The sequence below is a fragment of the Protopterus annectens genome, chromosome 8.part0 (genome assembly GCF_019279795.1).
Source record: "Protopterus annectens isolate FY-2018-M chromosome 8.part0, PAN1.0, whole genome shotgun sequence".
Lineage (NCBI taxonomy): Eukaryota > Metazoa > Chordata > Ceratodontiformes > Protopteridae > Protopterus > Protopterus annectens.
The window spans coordinates 974665073-974687162 of NC_056741.1; positions in this window are offsets into that span (position 1 = coordinate 974665073).

Consider the following 22090-nt stretch of genomic DNA (forward strand, 5'->3'; position numbering starts at 1 on the left):
GAAAAAGAAACCATCATCACAGGATTACAATCAAGCTCTTGAGAGCACAGTTAAGAAATACAAGAACAATGGTAACAAAACATAAACCTTGTCCTGGATTAGAACTAATCTTCATAGATTATGCTTTTATACATATTCCAAGGCCACTGAGTCTCATGACCATTTTCACCTCAAAAGTACTCTCCCTCAGGTAGCGCCTCCTTTTTCCAGGAGGGCCAAACTGGTTAATGCTAAAGACAATGTGTGGACACCCATCCAGTTATCTAGTTTATGTTCAATGGAAGATAGTGAATTGCACTGCTTATCATGCAGGACAAGTTTATTCCGGAAGTTTTGGAGGCACTAGGTTTTAAACTTGCCAATCAGCCATTTGTTGCTGATTTAGATCCCTGGTTCTAGTATTGATGGAGATATTAGACATGAAGAGAAATAGAAGGACCAGGACAATTAGGCCTTTAATGCTGCTGCAAGTAAGACAGAGATATGTACTCTAAAGCGTGTATGACACTGAGTAAAGGGATAGAGCTTCTAGGACCTCTTGGTAACTCAGGAATTTTAAGCCTGTGATGTTTTTGGTTACCCCCATGGGGTCTCTCTAATTGCCTGATGTGTTTAGTGAGATACATCCCAAAAGCAACGCTGTTCTTGATATTTATCCTGATGAATGCAGAGTACAGCTGTAGAAAAGAATGATTACCTTTTTAGACCTTGATGACATTCCTTTGGCAATTAAATGGGATAAATAAAAATATTTCCTGGCTAATTTTATTATATGATAGTCAAACAAAAGGGAACTATCAACCAAAGTACTTGGGTTCCTAACCACTGTTTTGTTTTGTAGATATGTAGTGTCTAGACAGCTTGATTATCTTGGAAGCAAAGAATTTAACTTAAAGTTAAAGGGGTTTGGCATGTCCATTATCATGCATTTAAGTGTAGTACTGCATATTTGCCAGGGCTTGGGCAAGTTATGCTTGAATTTGCTGGTTTTGCCTAAAACCAACTTGACAAAAACCTGATCACATTTCTGTGCTTTTTGGATAAATTCTACCTGTATGTTTAACCTACATGGAGACATGGTACAACGGATCTTTGCAGAGTTGCTATGACAGCTGGAAATACAATAGGTAACACAGGACTAGTAATCTGAGAAAAGACAGGGAGGATAAAGATATACTGAACATGGTAGCAAACTGAAGTATTGTTGAGACATTTAAAGCTCACATTTTTGTGATTAATTATAGCTTCTATCTATAGTTCTGGAAATAAACTGTGTTAGAATTAAGGTTTTGTAAGCACACATACAGTTTAAAAGTCAAGACCAACAAGGAAACAAACAACAAATCAAAGCAATGCAATGTATGGTAAGCACTGCCCAGCTTTTTAATGGAGAGAGGAACAACAACACATAACTGAAACATTTTGTTTCCTATTGGTGACACTGTTTTCGTTTCATAAAAGTTATGGTACTTTTCCATTATCAGGAATAAATGCGGTAGGTAGCGGTTGTAATTTTCGCACAGCCATTATCTTTCATAAGTGTATTACTATAGGGGGGATTGGCAGCAGCTGCATCAGTTTTGTGTCTTTTTTTTTTTTTTTTTTTTTTTTTTTAATTAGATCGCAATTATGAAGTGGTTGGCCAACAGGCTACCTGACAAGCTCTGCTAACACCGAGGCATCTGAGCATCAGGTAGCGCATGGATGGTGTTGCCTGATGGAGCTGCATCACTTTTCTGTGTTTCTTTCTTTAATAGGAACTAGTACTCGCTCATCCCATTGTCCCAGTGCAGTTTAAAATAGCTACGGGAAGCTTTAGCAGTGGTCACTGCTTTGGGAAAATCTCCCATAGATATTAGCTCTGAAGCATTTTATGTGAAGAGGCAGCTACTGTGTTGATACTGGCACCTTGACACTGGTAACAACCATTCTTCAGTAACTTAACAGTATGGGATTTTTAGATTTTACATTTTAAGAAACATTTTGTATTGTATGTAAACTATTTTTTTATATATGGGAGTCATGGTTTGCTGCTAACACTTTACTATAGAGGGTTTGATAGTAGCTACATCACTTTTCTGTGGGCAATCTATCGTGTTTATAACCATGTAAAATAAAGGAGTAACAAATGAGAACCATTTTAGAGCAAAAAATCATTGACAAAACTATCGCTAGTATGAAGTGGTTGGCCAACAGACATATGGAAGCTAACAAGGTTGGCAATAATCATGTAGAATATAACAGCGAGGATTCCAAGCAGCAGCTACCGCATTTATAACATTGTACTGATAATGGAAAAGTACCAAAGTTATTATAAATTGAGGCATATTTACTAAGAGGAAAAAAAAGTGAGAAGGGAGTGACCCAGAGATCTGAGCAGAAAAATCAGCAGAAATAGCAGCAACATCAACAGTTATGAGGTTAGTTAAATGAGCTTGAAAGCCGCATGCTTGAGGTTCCAGTAATCAATTGATACACTCAAGGCTTTCAAATGCTTTAAGCAGCATACATCCTTCCATCTACTTTCTTTTTTTTCAATAATAAATCTTTATTATTTTTCCAATTGTTCATACAATATTACACAAAACAAAGAAATAACAAACAATTCCCAAATGAAACTTATAACAACAATACTACAATATATGTACACTATATACATGAATGCTTCCATCAGTTAAACAAAATCAGTATACAAAAAAAAAAGGAAACCTCTGACAAAGAGTATTAAAAGATCTAGTATCAATATACTGGCTTATTAATACTAACTTTCAAGTTAAGTATATATGTCCAGGTGTTAGACTGGATTCAGACCATTAAGCCAACACAATATTGAAAATTTGCTCCCATATTTTTGGATTATTTATATTTTTTCTATGATCCTTGATTAATAATTTGTGTGCTAAAATATGTTTTATCGCTAAACTTTTAAAGTTTTCCCATGAAGTTTGGGATTGATTCAACCAATTTGTAGCTATATAAAGTTTCATTAACAAGAACATATTTATAAGTATGATCATTTGGGATTTATCGAAGTTATTCAGGGGGATATGTAGAATCATAAATTCCCAAGAAAGTGTAGAATGTTGATAACCCATCTTTTGTAGTTGAATTTTTAAAGAGTTCCAAAGTTTATATATGTATTTACAGCTCCAGAACATGTGTAAAAGGTCATCCGTTTGATCATTACAGTATGGGCATTTAGGCAAATTTTTAGAGTTGAATTTATGCAGGCTAAGACGAGTGTAATAAGCATTATTAAATATCATCAGTTGAGTAAATAATAGCTTTTGAAGAGATACTGATTTTATAGTTAAGTTAATTGCTTTTAGTATTTTATTATCTTCTATCAATGGTATTTTTTCTTTCCAGTATTTTGACAAGAGTATTTGATTTTGGTATTTCACGTCTTTTACCAGTTTATATGTGGAAGTTATAAATTTGGAGTCCTGTATAAGAGTTTGTCATAAATTTGAACAATTAGTTAAGTCTTCCTCATTAATTCTGAAGTCACTAAAGTAACTTATGGAAAGATCCTTTAACTGTCTCATTATGATTAAATAAGATTTAGGAAGGTTCATCTCCTTTAATATATCATGTATTGAAAAACTAAGATAAGGGTATAGATCAAGTACAATTAAGTTTTCTAAGGTGCATGTGTGAATCACAGTCATAGCAACCTTAAATGTGTAGATCAGGCTTCTTAAACTGCCCTTTTCTTGCCTGTCACTTAACTAACATCTCACCTGACACCACCATTCTCCAAGATGAAATCAGCTAACTACCAGGCATTTGTCTACAAAAAAACACTCCTGACTTGCCTATAAGGATTCCAGAATCTCTGTTCTGTGAGATACTCTTAGAAGATTCTTTAACTGAACCAACATGTGAGACATTCTGGTCTGGCTAACAGTCATTCTTGCCTTTCCTTTCAGCCTTCTGGCCAATTCACCAAGAGTGAACCTCACAAGAGCATACATCTCCAGACAGCCTTAATCATGCACTTTCGAAGACCATCTAACAATAATAGTTTCTGAACAGTCTGAATCCTATTTAACATGACCCTCAGAAGTCTTTTGCTCCTTCTATAGGCTAGATGAAAAAAAATGGTGCACATTTTTCAGGCACAGTACCAGCATACAAGTAGCAAGGGAGCATTATGTTTAGTGTACTGCTGCTGAAAGATGTTCTACTTGGGAGTTGACCAAAGGAGTAGTGAACCTGTATCCAGTGGTATAAAAACTGTAGTTAGCAAGAAGGCACAACTTTATTGTGGAGGCTTTGGTTTCTAAAGTTGAGGTTGTATGTGACAGATGAAATGGAGAGACCAATCTGATTTCCAGGAGTTAGTGTGACAAACAACTCCTCCTGTCTTACAAAAAAAAAGCCATTAGTTTGAGAGTCCCTGGTGGTGGAAATAATTGCTAGCATTTAGCCCTTTGTGTTGTGGTGAATATTTTGTCGCAACCTCTGTAACTGACTGGTTAGTTTACAGCAAGCAGTAGCAGTTTGGCTTCTGAATTCAAATGATTAACAGGTCGGGTGGAATAAGGTTGCTTCCTTTCACTTTTGTGGTGGGTGTGCTCTTAGGGTTTGATAGAAGGCTCAGAAGTGTCGTAGTACTGAAATACAAACTGCTGACATAAAACAAATTGGTGCTGCTTGGCATAAATAGCAACTGTAAGTACTATAGACTATTGTGGGGCTTGAATGGCAGTGGCATGCACTGTACTTCACACAGGAAACAGCCATGTGCCCCAGTCACAGATTTTGATCAATAACATAGATTCAGTATCGTTGGGGACATCTTGGCAAAGGCTGTTATCTGCTCTCTCTCTCTCTGTGACTTGTATAAAATTGTACACTGGGATTTAACATCCACTATAGAAGTTTCCGGGAAATGAAAGTACTATACATGATTAAAGTGTTACTTTTCCTCAGATATGCAGCTACACAGAAGTACATGACTGCCATCCTCAAGGCAGTAACTACATGAAGTTTAAAATCAGCAGTGGGTTAGTCCATACCCCACTGCTCTATAAAAAGTCTGGAACTGCTAATGTCAATCAAGAGCAGAGCTTACATTTTCATAAGATGCTGTTGAAATGAGTTCTGGCCCTATGCTGTTAAACACAACAGAGCAACCAGAAATTTGGATGTCACTTGAGGCAAGATGGATGACAGGATATTTTGCAGAATAAGTTCAGTTCTATTATCCAACCCCCTAGAGACTGTTTTGGGTGGATCTCCAAAGTGCTTGTAAAAGCATCATCCTCAGATACTGTTGTTGCTGGGAAAAGTATATATCACAGGTTATATGAAAAGGTACCCATGGGAACGAGTAGTGATGAAAACATTCTAAAGAACAACTTGTATGTCTTTCTCTCTCTCTTTCTCTCTCTCTCTCTCTCTCTCTCTCTCTCACTCTGTCTCTCTCTCTCTTCTACCTATCTGCCTTTCTCTCTAACAATGTTTAGCATACAATTTCTGTAAAACAGTCTAGAATTTACTTTGTTTACTAGTTCCTACATTGTATTCTGGATGTGAACACAAGAAAGAAACTGATTTACTGTATGATAGAGTAGCCATCTTATATTTTAAAACAGCATAACGAGGAGACAAGAAATACCATTAGATGCGAGGAGAAAAGCACTTAAATACATATGAAAGCCTATTCCAGCAAGCAGTATATGACAAATGGATTTTTTGGATCCTCATGCTGCATCTGACCATCTGCTACTAGGTGAATCCCCCCATGTCTCCACCTTCCACTCCATGTGCTAGCCTCCTCTCCAGGTGGGGCCACCTTGACAGAGTGGACAGGGGATTCGGTCACCAATTCCAGTGGCACAAGAACCTTTACTCCCAGTATTACCTTTTGGCGAGCTTGCCCAAACAAGATGGGAAGGGCCTTGTGAAACAATTCTGATTGATGGGGAAGGGATGAGTCACCTATAGAGCCATACTGCTGCTTACCCAGGGTTATTTGATAACCGTAACCATGGCATCGACAAATATCACAGAAACATATTCCTCAACTGCCTTGTCTAAATTTGCGATGTGTCACTGTCTTGGCTCCATTATCTATCTGGTACTGTCTGTGTATTTCACGCATGTCTCCACAACCTCCCCAGAAAGAGAAATGAATAAGATGTGCACGACATCATGTCTCTCTCTTCTCAGCACCATCTTCTACATCTGAACCACTAATTGATCTCATGTCACCTAGGTCATAGTCAGGGCTTTGTCTGTCTATCTGTCTGTCTTTCTATGTATGTGATCGATATAAAACAAGTAGCCAAAGTCTGCAGTAAAGTTCTTTCATAAACAGTTTTTTAATCTTCCCTGTCATGTACTTTTATACAGCATTCATATATACCAAAGCATAGTGTTGTAGCACAGTTAAAATAAGATACATTTTACTTTTTAGAATTAATTTCATATTTTTTATCTCAGGCTGGAATATTTTATGAATGGAAATAATTAAGGCCAACATAATTCCTCATTATGTGGAACTGTAAAATGATACACGTAAACAATAACGGTTTAAAAAGAATAAAGTCCTTATTCTATGTCATGTTGGGCTATATTATTGTTGTTATTATTATGGTTTTTATTATTTTTTTTCATCATCATCATTAATGGCTTATCATAAGATCAATTAGTTCCTCTTAACTGCTGTTTTCTTTTGGATGTCTCTTTTGTATCCATCTGTTCATAGTAAATATATATACACACATTAAAATAGATATATTTACATGTATTCTGCAGCATAAATATCTAACACATACTGCAAAATTGCAAAAATAGATCAGGAAAGGAAGACAATAGCAGCAGCTGGGTTAATTAGCATAATACAATGATTCATTGTTAAAAAGAATCAGCTATTGTTCACCTCCACGCTTTGGTACTTTACAATGCATAGTCACATGAGTTGTTTCAATCCTGCCAAGATATTTCAGCTAAGGTATAGACTCAGACTAAAGTGTAAATGTTTCTCCAAATATTAAAAACGTAGTTATTGAAGCACCAAATTATAAGTGGCGAATATGCTTGAATATTGTCGAGGCATTAAAATAGTAAGAATATGTTATTATCAGAGAAACTTAAGGAATACAGTTTATTAACAAAAGAGAGTTTTGTATGTTAGCTGCATTATTGCTACTATGTCCAGGTGTACTTCATCTAGGGTAAAAAGATATGTAGAGTGAAAAACTAGGAAGGAATTTTAATTTTATTTTATTTTCCTTAATTGAATATGTGAACTGGTATAAGGACTCTTTTCAGCCATGTCATACAGGTGGTTCACAGTTTTGATAATTAACTTTCTTAAACAATCTCAAGGAGAAATTTCCTGGGAGTCAGTGGCATGAAAAAAAGAAGTTGAACATCATCAGGCTGAATGTTTTTCTCCATTGGAAATTGTCACCAGTGCGATTTCTAATTGTGATCTGACAACGATTCACTTTCTCAGTACATTTCTTCCTCCTTTGAGTTGGTGCAATCTTTGAGTTGGTATCTATAAATTTTGGGGGTGTAGGGGTTTGCCTTCTATTTTGAGGGATTACAAAAATCAAGGAAAAAGGGAGGTTTACACACTTTTGTTTTTAGGGCATTTTTTTTTTTTTACGATCCATTGAAGTTTCGACTTTCAGGAATTCAGTGTTTTATAGTAGAGCCATAATAATTATGTAGTACAGGCAGATGCCAAAGAATAATAAGCAATTCTAAAATAATACAGTTACGACAGAACATTTGGATAGAGCATCAGTAAGCATTCTCAGATTTTCAACGGGAATCAAACCTTTGCGAATAGAACATTTACAAAAAAAAAAAGCACTTGAGCAGAGCATAGCAGGCCACATCAAGCAACGACCTCTAGAACAGTTTTGCAAGTCTTACAAATCTATTTAATTTTAATGTGTGAATCGGGCAACTTCTTGAGTGTTATTAAGGTCAGGACTCATAGTAAAATGGTCACTGAAGTTACAATATTAGTTTCAGTAGATGTCACATTCATTGGAAGTATCCCAGTAGAAGATTAATTAACTCTTGTATGGACATGTTCGCTATAAAGGGAGTAATGCGGTTAACTCTGCTAGTACCAAATACCAGGCCTTTTTTAGCTAACAGTGGGCTGCTGGGTGAAAAAACAAATATAAATATAAAGGGAAGAAGTACTTTACTTTTAGGTGTTCGTGTGGAACAAAAAACAGGATTCAGTAGGGAGCAGGGTGGCAGACACATTTTCATTTGGAAGTAACTAAAGTAATGAACATTCAATATGGGAACCCATGTATAAATGTTATTTTAGTATAGGCACTTAAATGGGAGTATTGCACAGACGTATACCTAATTAAGAATAACATGCATAACTGAGTACAACTAAATGTGTATTCCAGTCTCATATTACTTAATGACTTAGCTGCAAGAGTTATTTCATAGCATAGTGCACTTGGGACAACTATAACTCTTTTACACACAAGTAAACTGGAGACAGGGACACATAATTAATCAACCTATATTTAACTTATGTAACAAGATCCAGAAGATCCAGAAGACTTGGGATATTAAATTATAAATAAAAAGTAAGATGTCTAGAGTCACACACACTTCACTCAGAATCAGATAACTAATCTGGAATATCTATCTTTAAATGTAAGTGTGCATAAGGCACCTAGAGCCATTACCAGTCTGATGTGATCTACAGCTTTTGTAGTTTGTGGCTTGTTTACATTTTATGATGTGGCAGGCTACCTGGGCAGTATGTCAGTACGTATCAGAAAATTCTGACAGATTTACATATATTCAGCCTCACTGTACAGAGACTGAACAAGGTTAGACCTAAGGTAGCATGTCAATATTTATGGTAAGTGAAAGGACACAGAAATAATACAAATTTACACATGCAAGTGTGACACTCCTGCACACTGGACATACAGTTCCATACCTTAAGTCTTTGTTAATGTGCTCATTACTTAAGCAGCAAATATGTTAGACTGCAGTGGTACTGCGGTAGCGTTGTTGTCTCACAGTAAGACGTTGTCCTGTTCGATTCTCAGCTAGAGCATCTTCTCTGTGGAGACATGCGTGAATGGGCATACCTTCGGTGAAGGTTGTGCATCAGGGCCAGTAACTCGGCATGTAAAAATCTACTGCCAATCATTAGCGGACCAGAGTTCCACTGTGGCGACCCCTAGCTGGGAAAAGCCGAAAGACACAAACAAACTTAAGCAGCAAATATATATTGCAGATACAACCAATGGAATTAACTAACATTACTTTTTTATTTGGTTAGTGCTTTTATCATATCTAGTCTTACTTGAAGTACATTGAGCCAGGGAGGAGGGTTTCTGCAATGCTGAGTTACAAAGTTTGGGGCTTACTTGTGCTGTACGTATGGGCAAAGTGACTGTGTGATCGCAATTGGGACCACACTGGTTTGCTCAAATGACTGCATGTGTCTGAACAACTATATGATATCAATGCTGCAGATAATAGACGTAGTTTGTGGTGCTAACAAAGACTGTATAATTAAACGGTGCATTTGCAATATTAATATTCAGTAGAGAAGCATGTTGGTTCTAGTCTTAAGTGAATCTTCAATTTCTGTATGCTTATTTCAGTGGTGACCAAATATACATCAAATATACAGTGCACTTTGTTAAAACATGACATGATATTAATCAAGGAGTTCACGATCTGAAACAAGGAGTCCATGATCTGAAGAACTGCCTAAGTCTTCCCGTTATCCTCATTTTTATACTCCACCTCTCTATTTTCTCCTCTCTGAGTAAAATGTTGATCAGTTTGTTTGTGCTCTAAGATAAATAAAAAGCACAAAATGATATATTCATTCTTACTACAACAACCTCTTCTTTTCCCCCCATTTTAATCAAGGACTCGTTTTTCACTTCCTGTAGAATTTTGTCCTGAAGAAATTTAATAACAGTTACTGCTCCTGAAGACACTCTAAAGGATCTAGTAGAGCAGCTCACAGTTTCTATACTGAATCATTCTTTGCAGGGTATACAGAAACACCTGCTCTCTGTTTGTGTTATGTTCCCTGCAATCCCTTGCAATTAAAACAATGTATCTAGAATTTTAAGACAATAGAAATACTGCTTGAGAGGGTTGTTTCTCCATTACTCATCTGTCGAATGTTTTCTGATAAGTAGCAAATATACGGTCATAAAAGCATCCATAAAAGCAACCTCCTGGATAGTTATAATAAGAAGTCTGTAAGGACAGGAAGCTTGTTTATAAATTCTGTCCTGATAAGGAAGTTATTTAGCTTTCACCATGCATATGTGATCAAGAGGCATGATTAATGAGCCATCTTTGGGATTGCTTAATTTAATCCAAATTTAAATATAAATGAGCCCGTCCATTCTAGTCTGCCCTGATGGGAAATCTTATTTGTCTCTGTTGTTCAGGTTATGACCCTACTCATGAACTCATGAAATGCGTTATGGGAAATGATGATACAAGTATACAGTCCAGCAGATACTTAACTTCCACTCAAATACTTTTTCTGGCATCTCAGCAAGTAGTTGTCTTCCCTGGAAGGAGATTTGCTGAGGCACCAAGTGAATTAACAGGTTCTATTTGGAAGTCTTTGTTGTTGTTCACTCATGTATTTATTTATTTATTTTCTCTCTAACTGTGCTGCTGTATAAAGATACTGTTACAAGTTGTGTACATAAAAAGTAAACACTTATCAAGGCACAGTTTAAATAATGGAAACATGTAAGATACAAACGTTTAAAATAAGTCCATGGATAGAGTAAGATAAAAGTACACAAATCAATCATCAATGACTAATGTGGTGGAAATGTTGCATTGAAACATCTTAAAGTGGAGTTTTTACATACTAGATAAAATTATATTATTTTACCTTTAAATGTTGATAAAACTGGTAGAATAAGGTGAAGGCAATGGAGTCTGTGCTGAAAAGTGTGAGAAGAAATGGAGCAAAATGGCAATTGTAATATATTTCTTGAAGATAAGAGGATAAGAAATGTTTATTCTCCAATCTAGCTTAGGTATCATTTTTGCTTCTATGATAGAGGTAAAATAAACTAAAAGTTGCCTTCCATGGTCAAAAATGGGGTTCCTATTAGATGATCGAAGACGCATTATATCGAATGCATCTTGGTCTAACTTAAAACAATGAAAATGCAAAATAGCGAAGTGGCTTTTAAGCAAATTCTTTCCCAGGGAAAGAATTTGCTTGGCCACTTCTGTTACTTTGCCATTTTCGGCACTGTAGTGAGATTTTGGATTTGGCATATTTAAGTAGGGGGGTGTGGGGGGGCAAAGCCCCCCACTTTATGTATTGTTTCAATTTCTTTTTTTTTTTTTTGTTTTTGGAAGCAGCAGGGAAAAAAATCGCTGTTCTGAGCTTTTGAGATTGTAAGCTTTTGCTTACATGGGTTTGATTATTCATCATTCTCTTTTTTAAGCGTTCAATGATATAATATAGACCCCAAAAATGGTATATCTATATGTGGCTAAAATAAACTCTTTGAACATTAAGTGCACATATTGTAAGACACAGAGGAACAAAAACAATCATCATTAATTAATGTGGGAAATCACTGGTGTTATAATTTGCAAATATGTGCTGGTATTGATTCTTTTGTTATGTGAGATTTCTCTGTCTTGTTTGTGTTTTTTGCAACCATGTTGTTAATGTAAATTTGTGGGGCTTGTCCCACACATGGGCGATTTGAGAAGACTTGTACCAATGCAAAAACACAGTTGGGGATGTTTATCCTTTCATGATTTTGAGCGTTCTGGTTCCTCTGCTTCAATAATCTCAGATTTCCTAAACCATCAGTAACTATTTCTGTTTTTTTTTTAATTGTATACTATATTTATTATTAATGCATTGCTAAAAGTATTTATTATTGTTTGATGGTAGCAGGCATACTAGCATTTTTTTCAGCAGAAAGTTCTTCCTCCTCCATTGCATTCTCTGCCTTTGGAACATGACTTTTTTTCCTTCACTTTCTTCATGTTGTTCTATTCATTCTCTTAAAATGGGAGTACTTTGAATTGCTGTTTTGTTTATCAATTTATTGTGAAAGTATCTTTATCTATAGTAGTCAGTGAACTCTTTTTTTTTTTTTAATATATTCTTCCACAGCTTCTAAAACTACTTTAGTGGTCCCTTATTGTCTGAGCTACAGATAGTCATATACAGGGTTGCTGGTTGCTTTTTTGAAAATATTTCCTTAGTTAGTATATGCTTCTTCATGCTTCTGGTTTGTTACGTAGACGTCAGCTTTCCTGAGCTACTCACATAGCTGCTGTAACAAATATGATTGTCTCTGCATAGTAGCTTTTAAGGAGCTGTGACCAAAAGGCAAACTTTTTATGACATGTTGATAACCCTACAACGGTTCTATATTAGAAGATCGAATATTTAGGTGATCGAACACCTAAACATCGATCTTCTAATATCAAAAACAAAAAATGGCAAATGGCCGATTTAATGCATAGAAAGATTTCCCTTGGCCGTTAGCCGGATTTTGCCATTTCTTATACTGTAGATCGATCTCGGAGTTGGTATATTTAGTTAGGGGAGTGTGGGGGTCACAGCCACCCACATCGGGGGGGGTGTGGGGTGATGTCCCCCACTTACTTTGGATGTCAAGTTTTGTTTTGTTTTAGTGGCCAAAGGATGTGTTTCCCTGGGACGTTCACTGTTTTCAGATTCAATATTAAAAGATCGATGTTTAGGTGTTCGATCACCTAAACATTCGATCTTCTAATATAGACCCCTCTATGGTTCATTGGTGGATACCAGTGATATCCTAAGCTATCATATTAAAGGACGATGTTTATAGAGTGATAGTTGGTGGTGGTGATGATGGAGTTGCCTCTTGACTGAATGTTGTATACTGACAGGTCAGGAAGCCTGAAGCTACAGCAGTCTTCAAAAGAAAAGGCCTGGGTGTTGGAGTTTGGCAAGGCCTTGGACATTGACTTTTGACTGACCTCAGATACTTTCTGCCAAGTCATATTATGAACAAAGGGGTAGAGTATTATGCAATCTGTTTTAGCAAATGTGGAGAAATGTTTATCTTAATTAGGAACACTTCTGGGATTAGGAATACTGCTGGGATGTGGAAATAACACTTTAAAGAATGTTTGAGCTTGTTGGATGTGGCATCCTTTGATGCAGTGCAAGAAGTAACTGGTGGTACTGAATTAATTTCTGTACATGACATAATAGTAATGGCTGCATGAGTAGATGAGATGCATCAAGAAATGCTGGTGGCACTAGATAGTATATGTCTATTGTGGTTTATATGGCCTTTCAATGGTGTGAGAAGATGCCTCAGGATAATTTCATTGGAGTGGTGATTATCTTTTTCAGGTAAAAGGGCAACTGGGTGTTTTTCATTTTGGAAAAGACAACATTTCTCACCTTCCCAGGAAAAGCCTATAGCAGAATGCTAAGAAGGGGACATCATACCACAGACGAGCTTCTGGTTCAGCAGGATAAATGCAGATTCTGTAAAGGTTGTGAAACAATGTATAACTAATTTTTCTTGTATGGATATTAGTGGGATCTTGCTAGCCTATGTATTTACATTAAACTGAAAATAGCCTTTGATTGTGCCTGTTTGTCTGCTTTCAGCTGCTATACTGCTAGATCAAGAGCTGTGCCCACATTCTCTACTTTGTCAAATATATTTAAGGTGGGTGCAGGACTCCACAAAGAATGTGTTATGCATCCCGTCCTTTCATAAAATTCATGGACAGGATAGCAAAGCACAACCCAAGTTTATATAATATTGAATTTCGAAATGTGAAGGTTCCATCTTTATTGTCTGAAGAAAATGTAGTCCTCTTGATCTCAAGTTACTGACCTCTGGCATTCAGTGGATTGGCTCACAGCTATGTGCAGAACAGGAGAAATAAAAAATAGTGCCTCAGGACCGAGGTTTTTGTTTCTTTCCCAGAGATTAGTTCCTGAAGTTAATCAGATGCAGAAAGCACAAGTGTAGCTGTTTTACTATGTTGAGATCTCATTCAAGAGAGAGCTGAAGAAGGCCAGGAGTATGTCTAGTGAATGGATACAGTTGTTACAGTACAGAAAGCAATGTGGCAGCCTTTGATGATTAAACGAGAGGTGAATAGTATGACATTGCTTTTTCAGTTTACTATCAGTCTATGTTCTCGTCCCCTGCTGTGCTCTTGAGCTCTATTTAGTGACTGTTAAAGTTAAGATTATGATACATATCAAGGAATTGTGGATGTTGTTTATAGTCATTGTTGCAGTACTGATCCTTTGGTCTTCCTGCCATGCAAAGCCTTGCAACTGGCCTGATTCTTACAATCTTGGAATAATCCCCAGCTGACAGACATCCAAGGACAGGTGTCCAAATGTTAGGGTTGGTGCCATCTTGTTCCTTTGAGCTGTGCAGTATGATGTGCTACTCCATGTTTCTAATACTTGTAGTCCAACGGTCGGCTGATTTTCCAGAATTATCTCCGATCAACACTCACATAAGTACCCCAATTGGGGAGGTTTCCTTGTATTTAATGTTTAGAAAGGTTAATGACTACTTAAAGTGTGGGAAGAAATCCCTCATAAGGATTTTCAATGATATTGTTTTGCTTGGAGCTTCAGCATAATGTTTGTAGCTGTCAGGATTGTGCTAGGTTTCTTTCCAAAACCTTAAACCATAGGGTCAAAGTCCTTGTAGCCCACATGGAGTCTTCAGACCTAACACCACCCATCTTATTGCATGCATTGGTGTCAGCTGGTTCCCTCCATAAGAAATGAAAAGCTATGAAACTGAAGGAGTAGGACATCACAGACAATGGAGAGTCTTCCTTGGCCAAGTCTTCCATTGACAACTAAGGTAAGGCACCTTTGCAGTTCCCTGGTCTGATAGCCACCAAGCTTGAGCCCTCTGGCATGACTCCTTGGGAGGGTACCATGGCTAGAGTCCACACCACAGTGACAAGTAGCAGAAAGACGTCAGTCAAGTCCAAAGTTGCTTTGCAGGCCTGATGCCAGAGTGTTGGTAACTGAGGGAGAGGGTGGTATTCCCTTGATAGTTATAAATGAGGAAATCCCAGGGAACCTCATAGAGGTTGCTGCCACCTGATCACATACTGAAGTCTTTATTTCAAAACCCTGGACACCCAAATCCAAAAGGCTGATTAGATTGCCACAGTCCATGCTGACACAGCCCTTGGCTTCATCTACCCAGGTTGGCACACAGGACCTGGATAAGGTGGCCTAGGAGTACATGGATTTAATGAAGGCCAGCGGTCCAAGCCAGGCACAGGTACCTGTTCCAGAAGCTTCTCCTGGTAAAAGAAAGAGAGATGCCTCTTTCCATTAGGACTCTTCAGAATCTGAAAATGATGAAGGCGTGTCTTATGCAGAACATCTCCCTCCTCAGTCTATTCTCGATTCAGATTCAGATGATACACTTACCTCTGCCCCCACCCCAAGACTTATCACTTGAAGAAACTCTGCACAAGGTGAAGGAGGCATTCAGTTTGGAGAGCAGAGTGTTTATTCTCTTCCAAACCCATTACAGAGACCTTCTGAGCTTGCCATCTCCCAGACCATTAGCCATTCCACCCATGCACGTTCTTTTGGATGATGTCTTTGAGGACATCTCTCTGTACTCTGACTCCCTTCCTGCTGCTCCTAGGAAGCCATATCATTTCTATAGTGTGCATGAAACCAATAAGCCCCTTTATAAAACTCCACAGACAGATCCTTTGGTGTTGTCTCCTGAATCTGCCAAGAGAACTCCTAAAGTTGCAGCCAGACATCCTTTACCAAATGACAGATGCTTGATAGATTTCGTGAAAAGGACTTGAATGTTGGCTACCCTGGCTACAATGGCTCTTAACTGCCAATTTCACGTGTTAAAGTGCATGGAATCTTTACAATAAAAGATCTTTGCTAAGACAGAGGGGATCTCATACAAAGGCCTTCAGAGGGACATATAGGAGATTTCTAAATCAGACCTTCAGATGTCCAGACAGTCACTCAATTGTGACTATGATGCATTGGATGCATCATGTAAGCAGCTGCTATGGGGTTTGTTATGCATAGACATGCCTGGCTGTGGATGCAAACCCTCTCACAGGTGAAGGTGGAACTCCTCATTGGTACCCCTGTTGAGAAAGTTTTTAAAAAACTAGATAAGAAAGGGAAACAATTTAAAACTGTTAAAGAAATTTATTTGTCTCCCACTCCTAGATACAATAGGAATTACCTCTTTAAATCTTGGCAACTCCTACCAAGGCAAAAGTCTAAGAACAGAAAGTTGATCAACAAACTAGACCTGGGGGATCCAATGATCCAATGCCCTCCCAACAGCAGCTGTAACTATCCATATAATCACTCCCCCACCCTCAAAGAGACCTTCTCCCTTGCTACAAAAGTGGCACATCACTACCATAGACCAGTAGGTCCTAAACATCATAGGTCAGAGAAAAAAATACTTTTGTAGTAATAACAAATCCCCCAAAAGACCAAAATAATCTTTTTATCTCAATCCTAACAGAGCTTCTACAACAAGGCTCTATTCAGTTATTCCCCAAAAGAAAAGAGTGCACAGGATTCTACTCAAGAATATCCTTGGTCCCAAGAGAGGAGGGTGCTTGGAGATCAGTTTTAGACATGTCACATTTAAACAAGTTCCTCCACATACCAAAGTTCATAATGCTAACCTTGCAAAAACTATATTGCCCATGATCTTTCAGGGAACCTATATGCTGACCTAAGACATTTCTATTGCCAGGGAACACAGAAGATATCTTTGTTTTCTGGCAGGAGGATTTCACTAAAACTTCTGTGCTTTAGCATTTGAATTATCTACTGCTCTCAGGGTGTTCACCAAATGCCTGGCACCTGTATAACCCATTGCAGAACTCTAGCAGTTCACATTTACCCTTACCTGGATGCCTACCTGATCCAGGGGAAATTCGCCTTGGAACTTCAGACAACTCTGCAAATCACAGTGGATTCCTTTTTGAAGGTAGGCATCACCCTCAACCTCTGCAAGTCTCCACTACAGCCACAGATGAGGATCCTATTTAGACTCAGTGCAACAAAAGGCTTTCTTACCCCAAAACAGGTCTCCTATCTGACAAACTATCTGCAGAACCTATTAGAAAAGCAGACAATCACAAGAAGGGAAATTCTAAGGGCACTGGGATGCAGGCTGCATGACATCCTGCATCCTAATAGTATCTTTTGTAAAACTGCACATGAGGAAATTTCAGTGGTTCCTAAACACTTGGGAACAGCACTCACAGCCTTTAGAAACCTTGGTGCTCCTTCTTCCTCTGCCTAAAAAATGAACTAATTTGGTGGAAAAGAGCATGCTGCAGAACCCAGGGGCAATCTTTTGTCTACCAGATACAGAAAAAACTATAAGTTTAGACAGCTCAGGCACAACTTAGGGAGCACACTTAAGACAGTTGAATGTACATATAAATTGCATTCCATAGCAAAGGAAATGTCACATTAACCAGAAAGAAATGATGGCAGTGTTTCTGTCAATAAAGGCCTTCCAAAGCAAACTGACCCCAGGAACAATGCAGATTTGGACAGACAACACCACAGTCTTGTGATACATAAACAAGGTAGTACTCACTCAAACACCCTGTGCAGTTTAAAGATAAATGTATAGCTCCTGTCACAAGAAGTACAACTCACATTACTGACAGCTTACATTCTAGGTCAGAACAACACTGTAGTAGATTCCCTTAGCAGAGACCTTTTGGACCACAAGAAATTAATGCTGAAGAGAGATATTCCTGGACCTCACTGACCAATGGGGAACCACAGTATAGATCTGTTTGCCACTACTCAGAATGAATAGCTACAAATTCTCTGCTTCAGAACCTATCAAACAGGGTCATGGAGAGCACACACTTTCTCCTTCAAATGGACAGACCTCTTCCTGTATGTCTTCCCTCTGTTACCCTTAATCCCCAGGGTGCTGCTGAAAGTGAGGTCAATCAGGCCAGGCATGATATTCATAGCTTCTTTCTAGCTATGGCAACACTGGTTCACCATTCTGTTGATTGACCTCAGTGAGGGAGATACTATACCCTTCCTGTAGTGATGGATTTACTCACCAAACACAATGGTCTGCCATTCAGCCACACCTGAGTACACTTAAACTAACAGTCTGGAGGATTGGATTCTAATACCAAACAATGCTGCATATTCTACTGAAGTGTTATCTATCATGACAGAGGCAAGAAAACCAGCTACCAGAAAGTAATGCTTATCAAAATGAAAAAGGGTTTCTATTTGCTGTCAGGCCAAAGGTATGACATTACTTAGCTCTGGCATGAATCAAGTACTGGAATACCTTTTAAAATTACTTAAGAAAAGTCTTTTTTACTCTAATATTAAGGTACATGCATTCACCATGTCTGCTTGTATATCTTGCACTCTGCTTATATGCTCAGCCCCATTTGAAACAATTTCTTAATGGAACAACACATCTGAGACCACCTAGTAGAAATCCTATACCCTGTTGGGACTTGAACTATGTAGTGCAAAAGCTTATCTTACTATGTTTTAGCCAGCTACCTCAGTCCCTAGAAAGATGTTCACATGGCAGATCACCCTATGATAGCAATTACCTCAGCCATGGGGCTCTTAGAACTGCAAGCACTAATGAGCGAAGAATCCTTCACTATACGCAGTAAGTATAGATTTACCTTGAAAACTAACCCTTCCTTCCTGCCCAGCATAGTGGCAGAGTTTTCTTTAAACTAAGATACATACTTGCCAGTGTTCTGCCCTGGTTTTTGTTCCACACCTTTACCAAGCACCAACTTTTAGGGCACTGCATCCAGGGCTAGGGCAGGTTTTTCTACTTCTGTTCTACAGAACCTCTTGCCCCAGGGGCATCAGACAGCTTACTACACAACCTGTAGCTTTGGGAGTCCTACCGAGAATTAGTACTGCAGTATTGACTATGAAGTACATAGTAGTAAAATTTCCATAATAGTAAATGTTCGAGTAGAGTGATGTTGCAGTACAAACTCTAACACTCCATCCCCTCTAACTGCCTGGCCCTCAATGGCTGGGGTAGGGGTGGGGAACGTAAACTTTCATTTATCTCCTGTACTCTTCTAGCTTACATTTTCTAGCCACTGTGTCATAGGATTTAGACAGCTGGGAGGTTTGTCCTATCCTCAGGCACTGGACTGACTGCCATAGCATAGAAAGACCTGAGGATGGCACTGACAGATGCCAGCCTTATATCCTGACATCTGGACATCAGTCCTTGGACATCACTCCTCTGGCGATGATGCAAAGACTCTGGGAATCAGACCAGTCACAGGCTTTTGTACAGCATGACCTGTAGCACAAATGTACTATTTTAGGTTCAGTAGGTTCACTTTCTGGGTCTAACTGAGGACATCAGTAATACAGGTTTATCTTGAAGTACACCTTGTGTTCCTCTGCATGCAGGAGACACAGCTGTTATTTTTCTAGACATCTAGTGAGGATGTCCCCCAGAACCCACTGTGAGAAGGACCTGTGGAAGGAAGAACACAAACTATAGTAGACTGTCTCATCCAACTTGCCTGGGAATACCTGATAATCTTAGCAGATGAGGTGTGGATTGTGAAGTTTATTCTGCCTTAATTAGCTTCTTACCCTTCTAACTTACCTGGAAAATGGTTTAAAAATGAATGGCGGCATGTACTTCTTCTATAGAAGCCTAGAAATTAGACCATCACAAGGCTCAAATTCACCATTGTGATACTTATTGTAAAGATGCTAATGGTGCTGGGTAGACCTTTCAACTGTACCTATTTTTGAGGGCTAATTTCAGGCCAGATTTTTCCCTTGCACTTCACATATTTATGGACATACATCCTTATTTTCAGGCATGATTACACCTTCACACAGCTTTTAGAACCCATTTCATCATACATGATTTTTGATACTGCCCAGTACACAGCAAACCACACTATGTGACCAACATATCAGTGGCGCTTATAGTTTAAAGAAAGAGGACACTCATTTTATATCTTCCGTCTTTGGAGGCAAAAATATATAAATGACCTTGTCTGATACAATTTTGCAATACAGTTTATTAAAGTCTACAGATTTTTACACTGTCTCTGATAATGTGGTTTGTATTTTTTGGTCATTTTCATCATTCTTTTTTTAAATGTGTGTTTCTAAGTAAAACCCCACATTCCTACTGGAAGTGGGAAGTTATGTGGCATTTTGTATTCAAATATTATGCCAATTTTTCCAGATTTTTGCCTGGATGTACCTACTTCTCAAGGACATTTGTACCTATTTCCATTGCATGTAGGCTGAGAGGTATGGAGCTGGGACGTACATGGCTGTGTTTCCTTCCTTGAAAGGATATAACCCACTGTTAGCCAAAGTATAAGAACCACACAGTTTTGCATACCACGAATCGAGGATGGTAGTTCCAAATTATTCTTACCAAACATGGATAAAGTTTAAGAAGGAATGCAGATCTGCATTGTAAGGTTAAAAATTGACAGCATCACTCTTCTGACAGCTTGTTGGATCACATTGTGACGATTGGGGAGAGATGGGCGAAGGCTGCCAGCCTAGTCAAATAGAATTTGATACATAATTCTATCAACTGTATAAATAAATGTAAAATACAGGCTTGTGTTTTTAAATGTAAGAAAACACTGTAAAATGTGAACTTCAAGATTATTGCAACATTGCCATCTGCTGTAAGGAAAACCAAGCCAAGTATTTCAAATGTGTCTTTCAAAGTTGAAAAGTTCTTATGAATCTCTTTAATGTTTTACCATTTGGCTCCAGTGCAGCTGGATGAAGGTTTCATGCCCATTGTTTTAAGGCTAAAGTTTATGACCAGAATTTAGATGTGGAATGTGCTTTATTGCTCTAGTTTCTGTTAGAATATACAGGTGAAATGTCTTCTATTGTTGTAAGTTTCTGTGCAGGTGTTAGATTGCTAAATAATGCAGTTTGTTTGCCTGGGAAAACCTATGTGTCAAAAATGATGTAATTTGGGGAGGGACCCAGCAAACATGTTTGTTAGTAATGTTTAAATACAATTTCTCAGAAGAGACTGGAAGCATTTTGACTTTGGACATCTAAATTATCAGCATTCTGCCTTGTGCTCACATGTAAGTTTTAGCACTGTGATTTCTTGTAGGAATAGTTAAAGCTAGTAAAGATTAATTAGGTATTTTTCTTTGAAATCAGACCTGTCCTACTGTATTATTTTAAGTTTCTGTGTGATATCTGAACTCTTAGATATCTCTGTGGTGTAGTACTTTTGTCTTGTTTTTTATTTATTTATTATTAAATATTTTTAAAACCTTCTACCTGAGGCTGATTTGTGTAGAGATAAGCTCTAGAGTGCATTGCATATTTATAGAGGTTATTGTAATAGGCCACTCTAAAGTAAGCCTTGACTGTTAGTAATACTACCATTGGATATTAATATTGCACAGTAATAGTTGGACACCCTTTTAAGGGCCTTTTAGTAGCTGATATAATTAACTGGGTGGTGGCAGTAATTACTACAGTATAGTCTGGGTAAAGGGGCACAGTTGGATAATCTGTGTCAGCCTTTCCCAGGAGTGTCTGTGAAGTTGTATAAATACTTATTTCAAAGTGTGTGTGTGTGTTGTGTCAGCTACTTGGCAGGGACACGAAGCACTGGTTGGACAGAGAGGGTACTGGAAGTTTTAGCTTGCTCAGTTAGGCTGAGACCTGGACCCTATAGCTGTGCCACTGGGGAGTCTTTTTGGGGACCTGGTGAGCAAGGGAGCAACCAGCCCCAGACTGACTGTGATCTCTGTCTGCACTTAAGGGAAATTGTACTTTACTGTGTGTATTAGTTATCCTTTCCTCTTCTATGAGACGACCTCCCTGGTGTTAGTGGTGAGGATTGAGGCTCCTTGATTGATGGGCCAGGGTACGGTCATCACACACATGACATACACAGAACTGGAAAAAGAGTATACAGGTTTGGAAGAAGACAAATGGTAACATTGCCCAGAACATGAATCTTGGAAGATGGATACATCTCATGCATACTTATAA